Genomic DNA, 17679 nt, shown 5'->3' on the forward strand with positions numbered 1-17679 from the left:
TAATTAGCTTTGATTAATATTAATTCACTTGTAGCAAATAGGTTAAAATATCTGCTATATTTCTTTCAATGTAATAACATACATTTCATATTATTACTGTCACTTCATACAAGTCTGAAATCACTATTTCAAAGTAACACAAACAAAAAACAAAAATAACCTGATACAACCATCATGAATCCTAAATTATGTGAAAAAAAATCAACATTATATAAAATAAATCTGAGGAAAAAGAAAAACAATGGCAGAATAAAAACAGAAAATTACCCTAGCTCTCTCTAATGAAACAGAGATTTAGAGTCCTAGCAGGTACTCCACTTCTAGAGGGTCACACTGAGCCATCTACAATTATATACAGATATACAATTCAAAAAAAGATTTTATAGTCTTCACAAGAAAACTGAAGTCTATAAAATGGTGCCCAGCCAGGCAGGTGACTGTTGTGACTGTGTTGGCCAACATATTAAAAAACAGAGCTGCAGTTTGGAAATAAAAGGTCCACATGGGAAAAAAGCAGGAAGAGAAGTGTACAATGCAGACAGCCACATCCATACTCAGACAATTCAATATACCACTGGACAGACCGACAGTTATTGGAACCACCCATATTAACATCACATCATCTCAGCACAATTGATTTTTACTCTTACACTTAATAGTCTAGCCAAAAACCTAATTCCAGAAAAACAAATCACAACAGCAGATCAAACCAACACCTGGCAAATCAACCAAGAACATAGTCACCTATTAAGATCATAGATCCCCCCCAAAAAAATCCCCCAAGTGGTCAGAACAAATCAGAAAAATACAAGAAAAGTGATGTCAAGGTAGTATAATTCACACAGTAAATAACCAGGCATAAGAACAGACAATGAAGGACCTAGAAGATAGTTTTAACAATCCATTACTAATAATGCTGAAAAATATGATTAATGAAAAGATACAAAACCTCTACAAGGAAATTTCTGAACAAGATGAGACAAACCAAGTATTAGCAAAATAAATCATGGAGACTACAAACAGAAAAATAAATTCTGAAAAAGCAAAGGAGTCCAAGGAAAAAATGAATGTCTAGTTAAAAGATATGAGAGAGAAAAAGTAGCTCAGGAAGATGGTGATGGGGCAGTAGAGAAACACCACAGCTCTCCCCAACCAAAAAGAGAGTTTGAGTTCCAATGCTTAATCTCCCCGAGACCGACAACAACAAAAAGACAAACACTCAGAGAAAAACAGGAGGTGGAAAATAAAAAAAAGAAAGAGAGGAAAAGAAGAATTTCAGAACAAAGAAGAGCGAAGACCCCTCCCCCAACCTTTACTGGATGCACAGCAGCACGCCAAGCCATGGCCAGCCGGTCGGGTGGGAGCTACCAGATTCCCAGGGACACAGGGGGCTGCCTGCAGATCACCCGCGCAGAAGCCGCATGAGGTACCGGTTTGCAGACCCGCTGATGGCCACAGAGAAACCTCCCAGCCGGGAGTCTCCACAAAGAACCTACCCCAAACCCTCACTCTCCATCCCAGCAGAGAGGCTCCATCCCGCCAAAGTCGCCCAGTACAGCAGCATCAAGCCACTGCCAGCTGGCCTGGCGGGGGGCTGCCAGAGTCCCAGAGACACAGTGAGCTGTCTGCAGATAACTCTCGCAGAAGTCACCTGAGGTACCAGTTTCAGACCCGCCGATTGTGATAAACGGAGAAACCCCTGAGCCTGGAACTCAGCCCCATGATGGGAGCCCCAGAGCTACATGGGACGCCCAGAGAACACCAAAGCAAAAGACCTACAAGGAACTGGTACTGATCCAGAGAGTGCAAACCACAGTGCTCAGATCCTGTACGGAGGCCCAGCCCCCCACCCCTCGTCCGTACCATGGACACTGTGGACCCAACAGCTTCTACAGAGGCAGAGACAGAAGAGCATCACACAGAGCCATCACCTCCCAGCCCAACCCACAACCACCCAACTGAACTCAGATTGCAACAGCAATTGACAACCTATACCACACAGAAACATCTAGCTCCAGGGTGAGTACCCCACAGGGACAGTGTATCACCCAAGGGAGACCAGAGCTGGAGGGAATCCCCAGACCCTGACCCAGACTCCCTACTCCAACACCCGGACCACAGGACCCACTAAAACTGGGAACTGTTCGAGAGCTCCACCAGCCCATGGAGCACACTCTGCAGGCCAGGCTCAAGCAAAAGCGCCTCTGGAAGGGAGCTTAAATGCCCAAGCCAGGAACAGTGCCCCTGGGTCAAGACAACCAACAGTAGAAGAAATCTGAATTGTGTACCCCAGGCTGAATAAGCTATGTGGTATACACAGCAGCACAGGCTCAACCGGTGTGCCCCAGGTGGGGGGCCGGCACCAGGCCTGGGGATCCGGTGCCTGAACAGCACAACCAAATCCTCCCAACTGAAGTCAAAAGCTGAGCATATGCTTCAGCAGAGGGGAGAAAAACATAAAACTGCCCCCCCCTTGGGAAGCATGCCTATGAGAGCAAAAGACCTGGAGGCTCAGGACAAGAGAAGCCCAAACACCACCAAACCCCTACCCATATACTCTAGGCTGGGAATTGGGCAACACAGGCTGCCAGCACCTGATAGTAGGCAGGAGCTCAGGCTCGTAAGGTGGCTCAACAGTAGAGTGACAGTCTTGAGTGCATGAGGCCCTGGATATGATTCCTCAGCATCACATAAGCACAGAGGGTCAGAAGTGGTGCTGTGGCTCACACAGTAGGGTGCCCATCTTAAGCTGAAGAGCTGAGGGACAGCATCCAAACCTAGAGTTCAAGCCCACAAGCCGGCCAAAAAAAAAAAAAAAAAAAAACATCAGGAGTCCATAGCAGACTCCAGCATCTGGGAGATTGCATCCAGAGCATCCGGTCTTGCCAAGAGCACCCGTAGGAGCAAACACCAGCAGTCTAGGCTGTTCAACCCTTCCAAAGGCGGGAATGGCCAGTGATCTACAGCAGAGAGCCAAGAATCCTATGTAGGTCAGACCAGCAGCTGGAGGTAGGTCCCCAACAGAACCCAGATCAGGCACAGACTCTCTCTACCAATACAGAATCAGCAACCAAGCAAACACAGACACACAAAAACAAAATTGGAGATTAATCTCCAATAATCCCCGAACCCCCATGAGAAAATCACATGGAAAAATTACAAGGTTTATCACCACCCAGGATAGCAAGCTATCCTCAGTAGCCATCAGGCATGCAGGGGAGAGCACCAGTGTGAGCAAAGCAGGAATGGAAGACAAAAGCTATATCCAAGGGATGCTGGAGGCAATGACTCAAGAAATATAGTGAGAAATAGACCAAAAATTGAAAGAGCATAAGGATGAACTATCAAAGGAGATACAAGATATCATACAGGAGAAGCATGCAAAACTAGAGGCAGCACAAACCTCAGTAAGAAGTGAGATGAATGCTAAATTAGAGGCAGTACATATCTCATTAAGAAGTGAGATCAGTACTTTGAGAACCAACATCGAATCCATAAAGGAGTCCATTTCCTCCATGCAAACCACAATAGAGTGGTCAAAAGAGTGAACAAAATGGAATATAGAGTGTCATAGTGTCAGATACAGAAGACAGAATACACCAACTGGACCAAAAAGTGACAGATATGGAAAAATCACTCAAATTAAGCCAAAGAGAAATTCAAGAGCAAGCAGATAATGCCAAGAAATTTAACCTTCATATAATTGGAAGTAGACCAAGGTGAAGAATTTCAGAGCAAGGGAATGCAATATCTATTCAGCAAGATAATTGGTGAAAATTTTCCCCACCTCAAAAAAGAATATCTTACCTACATAATAGAAGCATATAGAACACCCAACAAGCAAGATCCCAAGAGAAACACTTCTTGACACATTATAGTAAAACTGATAGATTTGAATAATAAGGAAACAATCTTGCATTCAGCAAAAATGAAGAAGGAGCTATACTATAATGGGAAAAAATTAGAATCATTGAAGATCTCTCCACACAAACACTGAATGCAAGAAAGGCCTGGGAAAGAACTATACGAGCCCTGAGAGCCAATAACTGCCAACCCAGACTGATATACCCGGCAAAGCCAGCATTCACATTCGATGGAGAACTGAAAATTTTTAATAGCCAAGAAAAACTAAATGAATATATAAACATAAGGTAGCATTACAAAGAGTACTAAGAGTGGTGGACACAACCAGAAGAAAGCAACCAGGAACTGGGACCTGCACCCAGACAGGCATTAATCAAAGTCTAACTGAGCAAGCACAGGAGGAAAGGAAAGAAGAAAAACTTAGGGAAACAGGGAATAACAAGGACAACAATGCATCTCTCTATACTTTCTCTTAATATTAATGGGCTTAATTTGCCAATCAAAAGAAAAAGAACTGTAGACTGGATCAGAAAACATGACCCATCCATCTGTTGCCTCAGGAGACCCACCTCTCAGCCAAACATACAAACAAATTTAGAGTAAAGGGGTGGAAAAGGATCTACCAATCATATGCCCCCAGTAAGAAAGCAGGTGTAGCTATCCTGATATCTGACTAAATAATCTTTTCATTAAAATCAGTACAGAAAGACAAGGATGGACACTATATATTAATACAAGGAACAATCCAAGAGGAGGATATTACCATCGTCAACTTATATTCCCCAAATATTGGTGCACTCAGATATATTAAACAAATATTCTGAAACTTACAGAATAAAATAGATATTAATACAATATACTAGGAGACTTTAACACACCACTCTCACCAAAGGACAGGTCTACCAACCAGAGGATTGGCAAAGAATCTACCGAATTAAGTGAGGCCATACTTCAAGCGGAATTAACTGGCATCTACCGAGTATTTCACCCAAAAACAACAAAGTACACATTCTTCTCAGCAGCTCATGGAACTTTCTCCAAAATAGACCATATCATAGTTCATGAAAGGAACTTAAGCAAATAGAAAGTGAACAATTTAATCCACTGTGTCTTATCTGACCACAGTGGAATCAAGCTAGTTCTCAATAACAAAGCATACCACAGAAATTCCTCTAATACATAGAGATTGAACAGCACACTTCTTAGCAATGCCTGGGTAACGGAAGAGATCAGAGAAGAAATAAAACATTTCCTACAACTCAATGAAAATGAAAACACCTCGCAAAGAAACTTGTGGGACACAGCAAAAGCAGTGTTGAGTGGCAAATTTATTGCTCTCAGTGCCCCCATCAAGAAAATGGAAACAGACCAAGTACATAATCTCATGTTGCAATTAAAACAGCTAGAAAAACAAGAAACAATGTAACAAAGTTACTAGACAGAGCCAGAAGACCAAATTAAGCCAGAGATTAACCAATTAGAAAATTATAGCCAAAATTAACCAAACAAAAAGCTGGTTCTTTAGAAAAATAAATAAAATTGATGGTCTGTTCGCAAGATTAACTAAAAAAAGAAGAGAGGAAACCCATATTAACAGGATTAAGGATGCCATGGGAAAAATCACAACAAGTACCCAAGATATCCAAACAATCCTAACAGATTACTTTCAAAAGTTATACTCTCTAAAGGAAGAAAACCTGGCAGAAATGGATGCATTTTTAGAGAAATACAAGTTGCCCAAACTGAGCAAAGAAGAAGTAAACCAATTAAATAAGCCAATATCCTACAACCAGATACAGGAAGCTATCAAAATCTTCTGACAAAAAAAAAGCCCAGGACCAGATGAATTCACAGCAGAATTCTATAAGAAATTTAAAGAAGAACTAATACCCATACTCCTCAAGCTCTTCAGAGAAACAGAGAAGAATGGAGCTATCCCAAACTCATTCTACGAAGCTAATATCACACTCATCCCCAATCCAGGCAAAAACCCAACCAAAAAACAGAATTGCAGGCCAATTGCCTTGATGAACACAGATGCAAAGATCCTTAAGAAGATTCTAGCTAACAGAATCCAGAAACAAAAAAAAATCATACACTATAACCAGGTAGGCTTCATCCCAGAGATGCAGGGATTGTTTAACATACATAAGTCAATAAAAGTAATCCAACATATCAACAGAGACAAGGTCAAGAATCACATTATTATCACCACAGATGCAGAATAGGCCTTTGACAAAATTCAACATTCATTCATGCTAAAAGCTTTGGAGAAAATATGAATAGAAGGAACATTTCTTAAAACAATAAAAGCCATTTATGACAGACCAATAGCCAATATTATACTTAATGGGGAAAAGCTACAACCAATTCTCCTAAAATCAGGAACAAGGCAAGGATGCCCACTATCTCCACTCCTCTTCAATATAGTCCTGGAACCCTTAGCCAGTGCAGTAAGTCAAGAAAAAGATACTAAAGGTGTCCACATAGGGAAAGAAGAAGTTAAACTATCCCTTTTTGCAGACGATATGATACAAGAAGTTAAACTATCCCTTTTTGCAGACGACATGATACTATGCCTTCATGATCCCAAAAACTCCATCCCCAAACTCTAAGAAATCATAAATCACTTAGGCAAAGTAGCAAGACATAAAATAAATCCACAAAAATCAGTGGCCTTCCTGTACACTGACAATGTACAAGAAGAGAGGGAAATAAAGGGAGCAACCCCATTCACAATAGCCTCCACAAAAATAAAATATTTAGGAACTAACCTAACCAAAGATGTAAAATAACTATTTAATGAAAACTATGAAAAGTTAAAGAAAGAAATTGCAGAAGACGCTAGGAAATGGAAAGACCTCCCATGTTCTTGGATAGGCCGACTTAATATAGTAAAGATGGCAATACTGCCAAAATTAATATAAAAATTCAGTGCAATTCCTATTAAAATCCCAATGATGTATATCACTGAAATACAGAAAACAGTCTAAAAATTCATGTGGAGCAACAAAAGACCTAGAATAGCCAAAACAATTCTAGGGAATAAAGACAACATGGGAGAGATATCCATGGCGTACTTTAAACTCTACTATAGAGCTATAATAACAAAGACAACATGGTACTGGCACGAAAACAGACCCGAAGACCAATGGAACAGAATAGAAGATACAGAAATAAATCCACAGGCCTAGAGCCAGCTGATATTCGACAAAGGAGCCAAAGACATACAATGGAAGAAACACTCTTCAACCACTCGTGCTGGGAAAACTGGGCAGCCAAATGCAGAAAACTAAAATTGGACCCCAACCTATCACCATGCACCAATATCAACTCAAAATGGATTAAAGACCTTAAGATTAAACCTGTATCTCTGAAACTACTGTAGGACAGAGTAGGAGAGACACTAAAAATAATGTAAAACCATCTGGTCCTGGACTTTTCTTAGCTGGGAGGTCTCTTATTGCTGTTTCTATTTCAATGCTTGATATGGGCCTGTTAAGCTGGTTTAACTCATCTTGGTTTAGTTTTGGCATGAAAATATTTGCTATGAAAAGGTCCATTTCTGTCGAGTTCTCTAACTTATTAGCATAAAGTTTTGAGAAGTATTCCCTTATAATGTTCCGAATCTTGGTTGTTTCCGTGGTGATGTTTCCATTCTCGTCTCTGAGTTTATTTATTTGGGTGTGTTGTCTTCTTTTTCTGATAAGATTTGCTAAAGGTCTGTCAATTTTGTTAATTTTTTCAAAGAACCAACTCTTTGTTTTGTGGATTCTTTCTATGGATTTTTTAAAATTCTAATTCGTTTACTTCCTATTTAATTTTAAATATTTCTTTCCATCTACTGGATTGGGGTTTATCTTGTTGTTCTTTTTCAAGGAGGTTCAGATGTCTCATTAAATTGTTGGTTTCAGATCTCTCCAATTTGTTGATGTAGGAGCTCAGAGCTATAAACTTGCAGTACGGCCTTTGCTGTGTCCCAGAGGAGCTGGTAATTTGTGTGCTCATTTTTGGTGAATAGCATGAACATTTGAATTTCCTTTCTAATCTGTTCCATGACCCACTTGTGATTCAGCAGTGTGTTGTTCAGCCTCCATATGTTACTGGACTTTCTTTGGTGGCTTTTGGTGTTGAGTTCTAATTTTATTCCCTTGTGTTCGGAGAGAATGCAAGGTATAACTTCAATGTTTCTGAATTTGTTCAAGTTTGCTTTGTGGCCTAAAATATGGACTATTTTAGAAAATGTTCCATGTGCTGCTGAGAAGAACGTGTATTCTGATGTTGCTGGGTGAAATATTCGGTAGATATCTGTTAAATCTAGTTGATCTATGCAGCTGTTTAGATCTGCGGTTTCTCTGTTGAGTTTTTGCCGAGTTGATGTATCTAGTGGGGAGAGTGGTGTGTTAAAATTCCCAACAATTAATGTCTTTGGATCTATCTGGGATTTGAGGGAAAGTAGTGTTTTTTGGTTAAATTTGGGTGCTCCATTGTTTGGCGAATAGATATTTAGAATGGTAATATTCTCCTGAAGGAGAGATCCCTTAATTAGTATGTAGCAACCTTCTTTATCTCTTCTCACGAATTTTAATTTGAAGTCTATTTTATCTGATATTAGGATTACAACTCCCGCCTGTTTATGGGGGCCGTTTGCTTGGTAGATTTTGCTCAAGACTTTAACATTGAAAATGTGTTTGTTTTTACGGGCAAGATGTGACTTCTGAAGGCAGCAGATAGACGGATCTAGTTTTTTAATCTTACTAGACAGTCTATGTCGCTTAATTGAGAGTTAAGTCCATTTATGTTAAGAGATAGGACTGAGAGGTATTTGGGAGTTCCCACCATGTTATCCACCTTCTTGGGGGCTGCGAAAACTGGGTTCTTCCTATGGTTCTTGGATTCTCAGTATGGGTGCAGTTTCTTGGCCTTTATTGTGCTCTTGTTGGTGTTCTATGTGTAGGACATCTTTAATAATCTTTAGTAGGGCTGTTTTTGTGGAGATGTATTGTTTCAGTTTTTCTTTGGTATGGAAGGTTTTTTATTTGGCCTTCAGTTATGAAGGAGAGTTTAGCTGGGTACAGTATTCTTGGTTGATAGTTGATTTATCTTTTCTCCTTCACAGCTTTAAGATCTTTTCCTTGGTCTGAGTTGATCCTGTGTGGATTATAATGTGATGGTGGGATGTCCTATACTGATCTGGTCTATTTGGAGTTTTAAAAGCTTCTTGTATCTGAATAGGCCTACCTTTTTGCATGTTTGGGAAGTTCTCTGCTAGGATCCTGTTAAACAAATTTCCTACACCATTAACTTCTGTTTCTAGGTGCTCCTCTACACCCATCATCCTTAGATTAGGCCTTCTGATGGTGACTTCCAAGTGTTGGATAGATCTCTCATATTTCTTGGATTTGTCTTGGATGGTTGTATGCTCTGTCTGTATAATATCTAGGCTATCTTCAATCCCCGAAATTCGATCTTCTGCATGGACTAACCTGCTGTCGAGACTTTATACTTTGTTTTTCATTTCTTTCCCTTCTAATTGGTCAGCTTTGACGGCTTCAAATTCTTTGTTGAATCTTTGTTTTAAATCTTGTATGGACTTCTTTACTTCAGTGTTTATTCTCAAATCACTTAGTTGATTTGTTATGGTTTCCTTGGACTCCCTTTCCTTCTGTTGGGTTCCATTCAGGATTCCCTTTGTGCTTTCCCTGACTTCCTTCAGCTCTTTGTTAATGGATCCCATGAATGCCTTTAGTGATTTTTGTGTATTCTCATCCTGCTCTCTCAATTCCTGTATTACTCTTTGATTAGCTTCCTCCTATTTATGCCGTTCTTGTAGTTCTCTTTGAGTGTTCTCAGCCTGTTCATGCCATTCCTGCCTTTCTCTTTGAGTATTCTTAATCTGCTCACGCAAATCCTGTATCAGTTTTTTAGTAGTTTCCTCACCCTCGTGATATTCCTGTATAAACCTTTGGATTGCCTCCTCTCTCTCCGTATCACGCTTATACAGAGTTCTTTGTATGTTTTCAATCTTTTCATTTATCATTTTTGCCAGCAGTGTTTGTAGAGCTATTTGGGAACTCTCCTCTGGATTATTCATTATCTGTTCTGTCCCCTGATAATCATGAGTGGGAGTGGAGTTACCCTAACTTGCCATTTTTCTTGTGGTTTTCTGGCTTACTCTGCTCATTTGGGATGAAAGTATCACCAGTTTTGTGCTAGAACACTAACTTAAGGCAAGCATCAACTAAAGTCTGAATTTGCACAGTCAATAGTCTGCAGATACAACCTAGTTCAACAGATAACTCTATTCAACATCAAACAAGTATATATTAATGGGCTGCGAACCACAAAGAAGAATTTGGTAAACCAGAAATTATTAGGGTTAGTGAGAGATGTGGGTAAAAAATAGGAATAGAGTGATGTGGGAAGGTACAGGGAGTGTTAACAAAGTCCTAGTCTCAAAGCAGGAAATAGGTTAGATAGGATGAAAGTAGAGAGAGAGAAAACAAAAAGAAAGAGAAAGCAAAAAAAGACACCAGAAGAAACAGAAAAATAAAAATTAATAATATGCAAATTCAAGAACAATCTATTCAAAGAACGTGAATATAATGAGAGAAAGGGAGGGATATAAAGGAGATGTGAAAAACAAAAATAAAAATATTTAAAATACTCTAGAGGTATAAAGAGGTAGTACTGCTAAGGAATTTAAGTCTCAGAAGTTTTGAATTGAGTAATAAATTTGTGGATTAAGTGTGTACACAATGGGGGATAGGGTCTAATATTCAACTACGGGTTTATCTGAGGATGTGCAGAACAACAATTAAGTCCTATAAAGAAGAACAAAAGAGAGGAAAAGGTGAGAAGGATAAGGAAGAAAGAAAAAAAAGATCAAAAGTTCAGTCGAGCTAAGCAAAAAACAAAAAGAATATATTTTTAAAAGTAGAAAAAAAAAACAAAGAAAAATGCACACATGCATGTATCACTAAAATAAAGGCTATAAGGGGGAAAAAAGTTACTAGAAAACGATTTTTTTCAAAAAAGGTAAAAATTAAAAATTAAAAAAAGTTTTAGAAAAGAGAAAAATACTTTGTAAAAGGTATAAAAAAAAGAGAAGAAGAGGAAAAAAAGTTCTTTGCTTTTTTTTGGGAGGGTTGGGAAAAATCCTATATCTCCCTTGTGTTTGTAATCAGCCTCTGGTTGGAATCGCTGGTCTGCTTGTGGTCCTGTGGCATGGTTAGTTTCTTAATTCAGTTTGTTAAGACAGGCAGAAAAATTCTCTGCTTTACCCAGGATTGTTTGATCCTCCTCCCAAGTAAGTTCAATGGGAGGGGGTGTGCTTTGAGTATCACAAAAGAGGGCTTTTCCTCAAGTTTGGAGATGCTGTGATGAGGCTAGGTTCTGGGTAGAGTTGAGGCCTTTCAGCAAACAGTAGCTTTTCCCGGGGGGCTAGTTTGTGAGAAACTCACCAAGCCCAGCCTGGAGCCACTCTCAAGGTTTCTGTTTACTGAATTTCAGTTGATATTCGAGGCTGCTAAAGGGAGGGGCAGCCTCTGGCTCTGATTACCCGATGAAGAAAGTCACTCCTAGGGCTGGCGCCCGAACTGGATGACTTTTCCCTGGGTGGAGCTGAGTCTGGCAGGTCATGCCGTTAAGTTCTTGTGACCTGCTAAATGACCCTAGTTTTATTCCAAGGCCTGAGTTGGAGCTAGCCGCTCAGCGGAGCTTTGTCGGTGTCCAAGATGAAGATCTCCGGTACTGGGGCGGGAGGGGTGGCCTTCCCTCCTCTGCTCCCTGAGAAGGAGTGAGGATGTCAGGCTTCTACTCATGCCGAGTCTTGGTTCGTGGTTCGTCTCTGGTCTGCGAACTGCAGGATGAAGATGTCTGCTCCTTGTCGGTTCTTGCTGGTATGCAGTAGAATCCACTCGCCTGCCTCGTCTGGCTCTTTCGTCACGGACTCTCTGTTTCAGGTATGGCAGTATGGCCGCTGCCACCGCCGCTGCTGCTGCAGAGGCAGCTGCAGGCAAGAGCTCAGATCTGTCTCCTTGCCTGAATTTTTCCTCTCTGGCCTAATTCTCTGTCCTGTTATGGCACACTTGGTGTGGTTCTCTGGCTTAGGACTGGAACTCTAAAACTGCTTTCTATGCAAGAGCTTGTTTGCCTCCAGCTTCTCCTCCGCCATCTTCCCGGAACTCCCTATGATTACACTTCTTATCAAGCATTGTTGACTCCTCCTTTATTTCCCCTTCCCATTCCTTCCCATCTCCCCCTCCCCACTTCTCCTCTCCCCCTCCCCCATAGTTGTAAAGTTCGGTTTTCAACATATCGTCTTGTGTATCTTACTGTGGCAATGGGTCAACCTGTATCCCTAATTAAAATTTTTTTCCCCTTCCCCTCCACAAATTATACCAGCATCAAATACAGTGAAAACAGGGGTTATACCGTGCGGGAAGGACATACAAAGCAACAAAGAAATCATCTTATAAATGTGTTATAAACAATAGCAAGAAAGAAAAAAAAACATTTGAATTCTTATCTTGAGGTTCATTTCACCTAACATCAACTTATCTGACCATTTCTGCTTGTCTCAGACATATACTAGAAATTGCAAATAAGGGAACCCTTCGGACCTATATTTCTTTTGGCCTGGATTACTTCATTTAATGTAATTTTTTCCAAGTCTTTTCATTTCCTAAAAAATGGGCCAATGTCATTCTTTCTGGTGTTCTTTAACAGAGCCATGATATGTCTTGGGAAGAAAGTACTGGTGTTAGATAAACTTTGTTCATGCATAACTCATATTGTTATTGGTGAATTAGTTAACTTAATCAAAAAATATATCAAATATGATTCAATGATAAAAATATAAAACAGTTACTTAGTAATTGTTTGAGAAAAAAGTTACAGTTATGATTTTTAGGAAAATAAATTTATATTTCCCTACAAAGCAATGATTTAGGTTTATTAATCTAGTGTTTGTCTAGAGAACATAATTGGCATGAAAAAGAACAAACTGTATATCTAGATTCTTGAATGAGAGATATTTTAAACATTGTCTTTTATTCAAATGAATACTTAGGTTTACTTTTCAAATTCTACTTTCAGAACAAATATTTACCCTGCAATTAAATGTATAACAATAGTCAGGTATTTAAAAGCTAAATTTTCTATGTTGTTATGTAGCTCTACATATTCACAATGACATGATTTTTTCTATTCGTAAGTGTCTAACCTCTGGGATATTTGCTTCATCAATATAAATTTTCTCATGAGGTTGTTGTGAAGGCTCCAGTAACCAGTGTGGTTAAAAACATTTCCTGAATTCTAAATTATAAATCTAATCATTTTAGCCTTTGATTATATCATTTATTGTCTCTTCAGAGCAATTATACAAAAATACATACTACTTTCTAAACATTTCACTCACATTGTAACTAATATAAACATAGTTCACACAGAGACTAATTATTTCAGACTCACCATATTTGATGACCTTAGTGTGAAGAAAGTACAGAGTATAAGGTCTTTATACTTAATAATATTTTTGTTAAAATTAAATTAAATCATATACCTGGATTTCTAATTTGAAAGTTAATCACATGGAAACTGTAAAATAATAAGAAAAATGATTACTTTGGGACTATTTTCTTCTTAAAATTATGCAGCAAAAACTATCTCTAAGAAATATATTTTCAATAAAATGTTTCAATCTTTAAGCAAAGTGCATTATACTTTAATATAAAGTTAATCTCAAAATAAAAATTCTGGAACTAATCTAATGTATGTTTTCATGCACAAAATGCTTTGACTTCTAGTCTTGTTATCTGAATTTAATTATATTTTTAGTTGTGACATGATCTCTACTTACATTTATTACTAACTTCTGTAATTATACAAATCATGCCTGTGCACACTAATTTATGTAAGATTATATTCAAACAAAATTATCTTTTTTCCTTTCTCCCACAGGGAAGGATGAGGTGCTGAAGTGTATTAAATGAAAGCACTCTAAAAGAGAATCTTTATGAAGTGGAAATTTGCAACATGAAGATGGGATCATGAGCACTTTCTACTTGGCTGAACAGGAATTCTTGTTTCTATAGTATTTTGTTACCTTTTAATGACAGAGGGAAAGCCACAAAATTTGAAGTTCATATGAAGGTATTACATTCTTAAAAGATGTGACAACCTGCTTAAAAGTTCGATCTTATCACTAGTTCTTTGTGCTTGCTGGTTGATCAATTTCTCTATCATATGTTTCATATTATTAAGCATGTTAGTAATTCAGCTGTGAGTACAATGCAGGAGACTCCTGAAATCACAGCTATTGCTGTCTAATATTCAGAAGAGACAAAAAAATCATATTAATCTCGTTTTTCCTTTTGGCCTTCAATATACCAATTAATTCTGAGAACAATCTGTAAAATGTTAGTTTACTTTTCCCTTTTTAATTAGAGTTTAATCAAGTGTTTTTCACAATAAAAAGTGATGACAGTGGTATCACAGCTCTAATATGAGCACCTTCTCCCTAACAAATAATGCTCTATGGAATGTAAATATGGAAGCCAGTCTAAAATTCTCTCTGTCTCTCTCTCTCTGACACACACACACACACACACACACACACACACACACACACAGAGCTACCACCCAGACGCATCAGAGATCAGTTTCATTCCTTTGTAATGATAGTTGTTTGATGTTTGATCCTATGGTTTTTCTTTGCTTTAGGATCTTGCCTAGTCCTGTATCTTTCCCTGAGATCAAGTCCCCTGGTCTTAGTATATTGTGTGTCTGTGTATTCAAAATATGATCCCTGGCTGCTTCCGGTCAATTAACATTACCCTGTGTACAGTATCCCCAAACTTGTCATTCAAGTCAAATTCCATGAATTTATACTTGTATTCCAAAATACTAAAATTTATTGGATCTAGAAACGTAAAAAAACACCCACCTTGTTATTTTAGTAGCAATTGACATCATGAAAGTAGAAGTATATTGATCAGAAACTGTGGTTAGAGAACGGGAGTATGTGGGGAAATTTAGAATACTGGATGTGAGTTAGAGATACCAAATCATCTTCTATATGCTAATTTATTGAAAAATTGTCATCCTATATTGAAAGCCCAATTCACATATATAATTTTCCAGTTATTTGCTTATCTAGCACTTCTGATCACAAATCTTCTTGTGAATTTTTATAGTATCTTTGAATAAATCACACTATTTGCATGTACTTAACATCTTAAGGAAAGACAGTGTGCTTCTACATCTTTCATTCTATGTGACATTTTTTGTTTCTCTGTTTGCTGAATAAATGTATTCCTGGAATCAGGATATAGACAGAAAATCTGCGTCTCATTTTCATTTTTTAAATTTCAAATATTATATAAACTTTGTTTTGACTAGTCATTTTCTAAAGCTGTATGGAGGTTCCTCAAAAGATTCTACATAGAGCTCCCTTATGATCCAGCAATCCCACTTTTGGGCATTTACCCAAATGTTTACAAACAAGACCACACTAAAGCTACCAGCACGACTATGTTTATTTCAGCATTATTTACTATAGCTAAGATATGGAACCAACCCAGATGCCCCTCAGTAGATGAATGCATCAAGAAAATGTGGTCTATATACACAATGAAATTCTATGTCTCCATCAGAAAGACTGGCATTGTCCCATTTGTTAGGGAATGGAAAGGGTTGGAAAAAATTATCTTATGTGAAGTAAGCCAGGCCCAAAGAAACATAGGTCCCATGTTTCCCTTATTTGCAATATCTAGTATATGTCTGAGTCAAGCAGAAAAGGTTAGATTAGGGGATGTTAGGGAAATGAACCCTAAGATATGTATTCAAATGTTTTTGGTCTTTCATGAGATTGTTTCTAACAGATTTATAAGATTATTTCTTTGTTGCCTTGTATGTCCCTCCCCACAGTATAACCCCTGCTTTCACTGTATTTGATGTCGTTATAATTTGTGGAGGGGAAGAGGAAAACCAAATTATTTAAATAGGGATACATGTGGACCCATTGCAACAATGAGATGTACAAGTCGTTATGTCGAAAATGAACTTTACAATTTGGTGTGGGGGGCGTGGAGGATTGGGTGGGGGGGCGGGGAGAGGATGGGAAGGGGAAACAAAGGAGGAGGCTACAATGTTTGATAAGAAATGTATGTACTCATTATCTTGCCCATGTAATTGTAACCCCTCTGTACAGTGTTTTCACAATAAAAATAATTAAATAAAATGAGTGATATTCATGAACACAAATATTTTGGTGCCATTAAGTAAATTGAAATTTGATGTGGTAGTTCTTGTGTCTAATTGACTTAACCATAATACTATTCGTGTATAAACATGTTCATTGCACGTTTTTATTTTATATATAAAAATTAGTCCCCAAGGATTTACTTTAAAGTGATAATCGTGGGAGGGGCTTGTCTTCATGTTCCAAACTCTATATTTATTTCCCTAAAAGTACTAGAAATGCTTGATATTTACTGGAACAATATAAAAGATTACAACACATTTCTAAAAAGAATAGATATATTGATTAAAACAGAAAAAAGAGTAAAATACTCAGGTTTCTTGCTTGAGACTGCATAAATTTCATATGAATGTAGCTCAAATGAGACTCAAATATAAATCCATATTAATATTAATGAGATTTATATCAAAATATAAGCAATATAGGAATTTAAATAATTGGTCATTCAAAGCTCTAGATTCCTGATGGACAAAGAATAGATTTGAAAATAGCAGAGGAAAACAATTTAACATGCAGCTATTTATGATTTTATAATACTAATATGAAAGAAATATGCTTTTGACTTTCTGAAGAAGAAAGTTTAGCCAGCAGTTTCAGTGTAAGGCATCAGTTGTAATGAGTCTAAAGTCTTTTCCTCCAAGATATCCAAGAGACCTATACTTACCCTCTGAAGAGTAAATACGTAATTACTTCAATTAGCACTGCTTAATATTAATTTATTTGTAGCAAGTAGGTTAAAATGTCTTCTTGCTTTCTTTTAACGTAGTTTAACATCTATTTCATATTGCAAGAGCAATAGGCAAAAGAAAGACAAAAAGGGAACTCACATGGGGAAGAAATAAATCTATCCCTTTTTACAGATGAAATGATCCTGTAAAAGGTTATGCTAACCTTCAGCAATGTAGCAGGGTATAAAATCCACAAGAATCAGTATTTTTTCTGTTACCAACAATGGGAAGGTCCAGGCTGAAATCCAAAGAACAAACACATATGTATTATCCTCACAATCAAATCAAATCTAAACAAAACAACAACACAACTATGAATTAATTAATTTAACTAAAAATCTGAAGGACCTCTACAGTGAAAACGTTAAAATCTAAAAAGGGAAATTGAAGGAGATTCAACGAAATTGAAAGTTTTTCAATGCTCCTGTTTGGAAGAATTAGCGTCGTTAAAACTGAAATACTGCCCCCAAACAATTGACAATGCAATACCCATCAAAATCCCAATAATATTGTTCAATGCAGTCGAGAAAGGAATCCAAATTCAAAATGAAATTACAAAATTACACATGAAACAGAAGGCTTAGAAATGAACTCATGGGCCTATACGCATCTTGAATACACACACACACACACACACACACACACACACACACACACACACACGCACATATACACACACACACAATGGAATTCTATTCACTCATCAAAAAGGATGACTTTTCACCAGTCTTAAGGAAAATGAAAGTCTTGGAAAATTATACTAAGAGAAAGGAATGCAGACTCAGAGAATTATAGGTTTGATGTATTCATTCACTTGTGGTA

The sequence above is a fragment of the Dipodomys spectabilis genome, unplaced genomic scaffold (assembly GCF_019054845.1).
Source record: "Dipodomys spectabilis isolate Male_0828 unplaced genomic scaffold, ASM1905484v1 ptg000022l, whole genome shotgun sequence".
Classification (NCBI taxonomy): Eukaryota; Metazoa; Chordata; class Mammalia; order Rodentia; family Heteromyidae; genus Dipodomys; species Dipodomys spectabilis.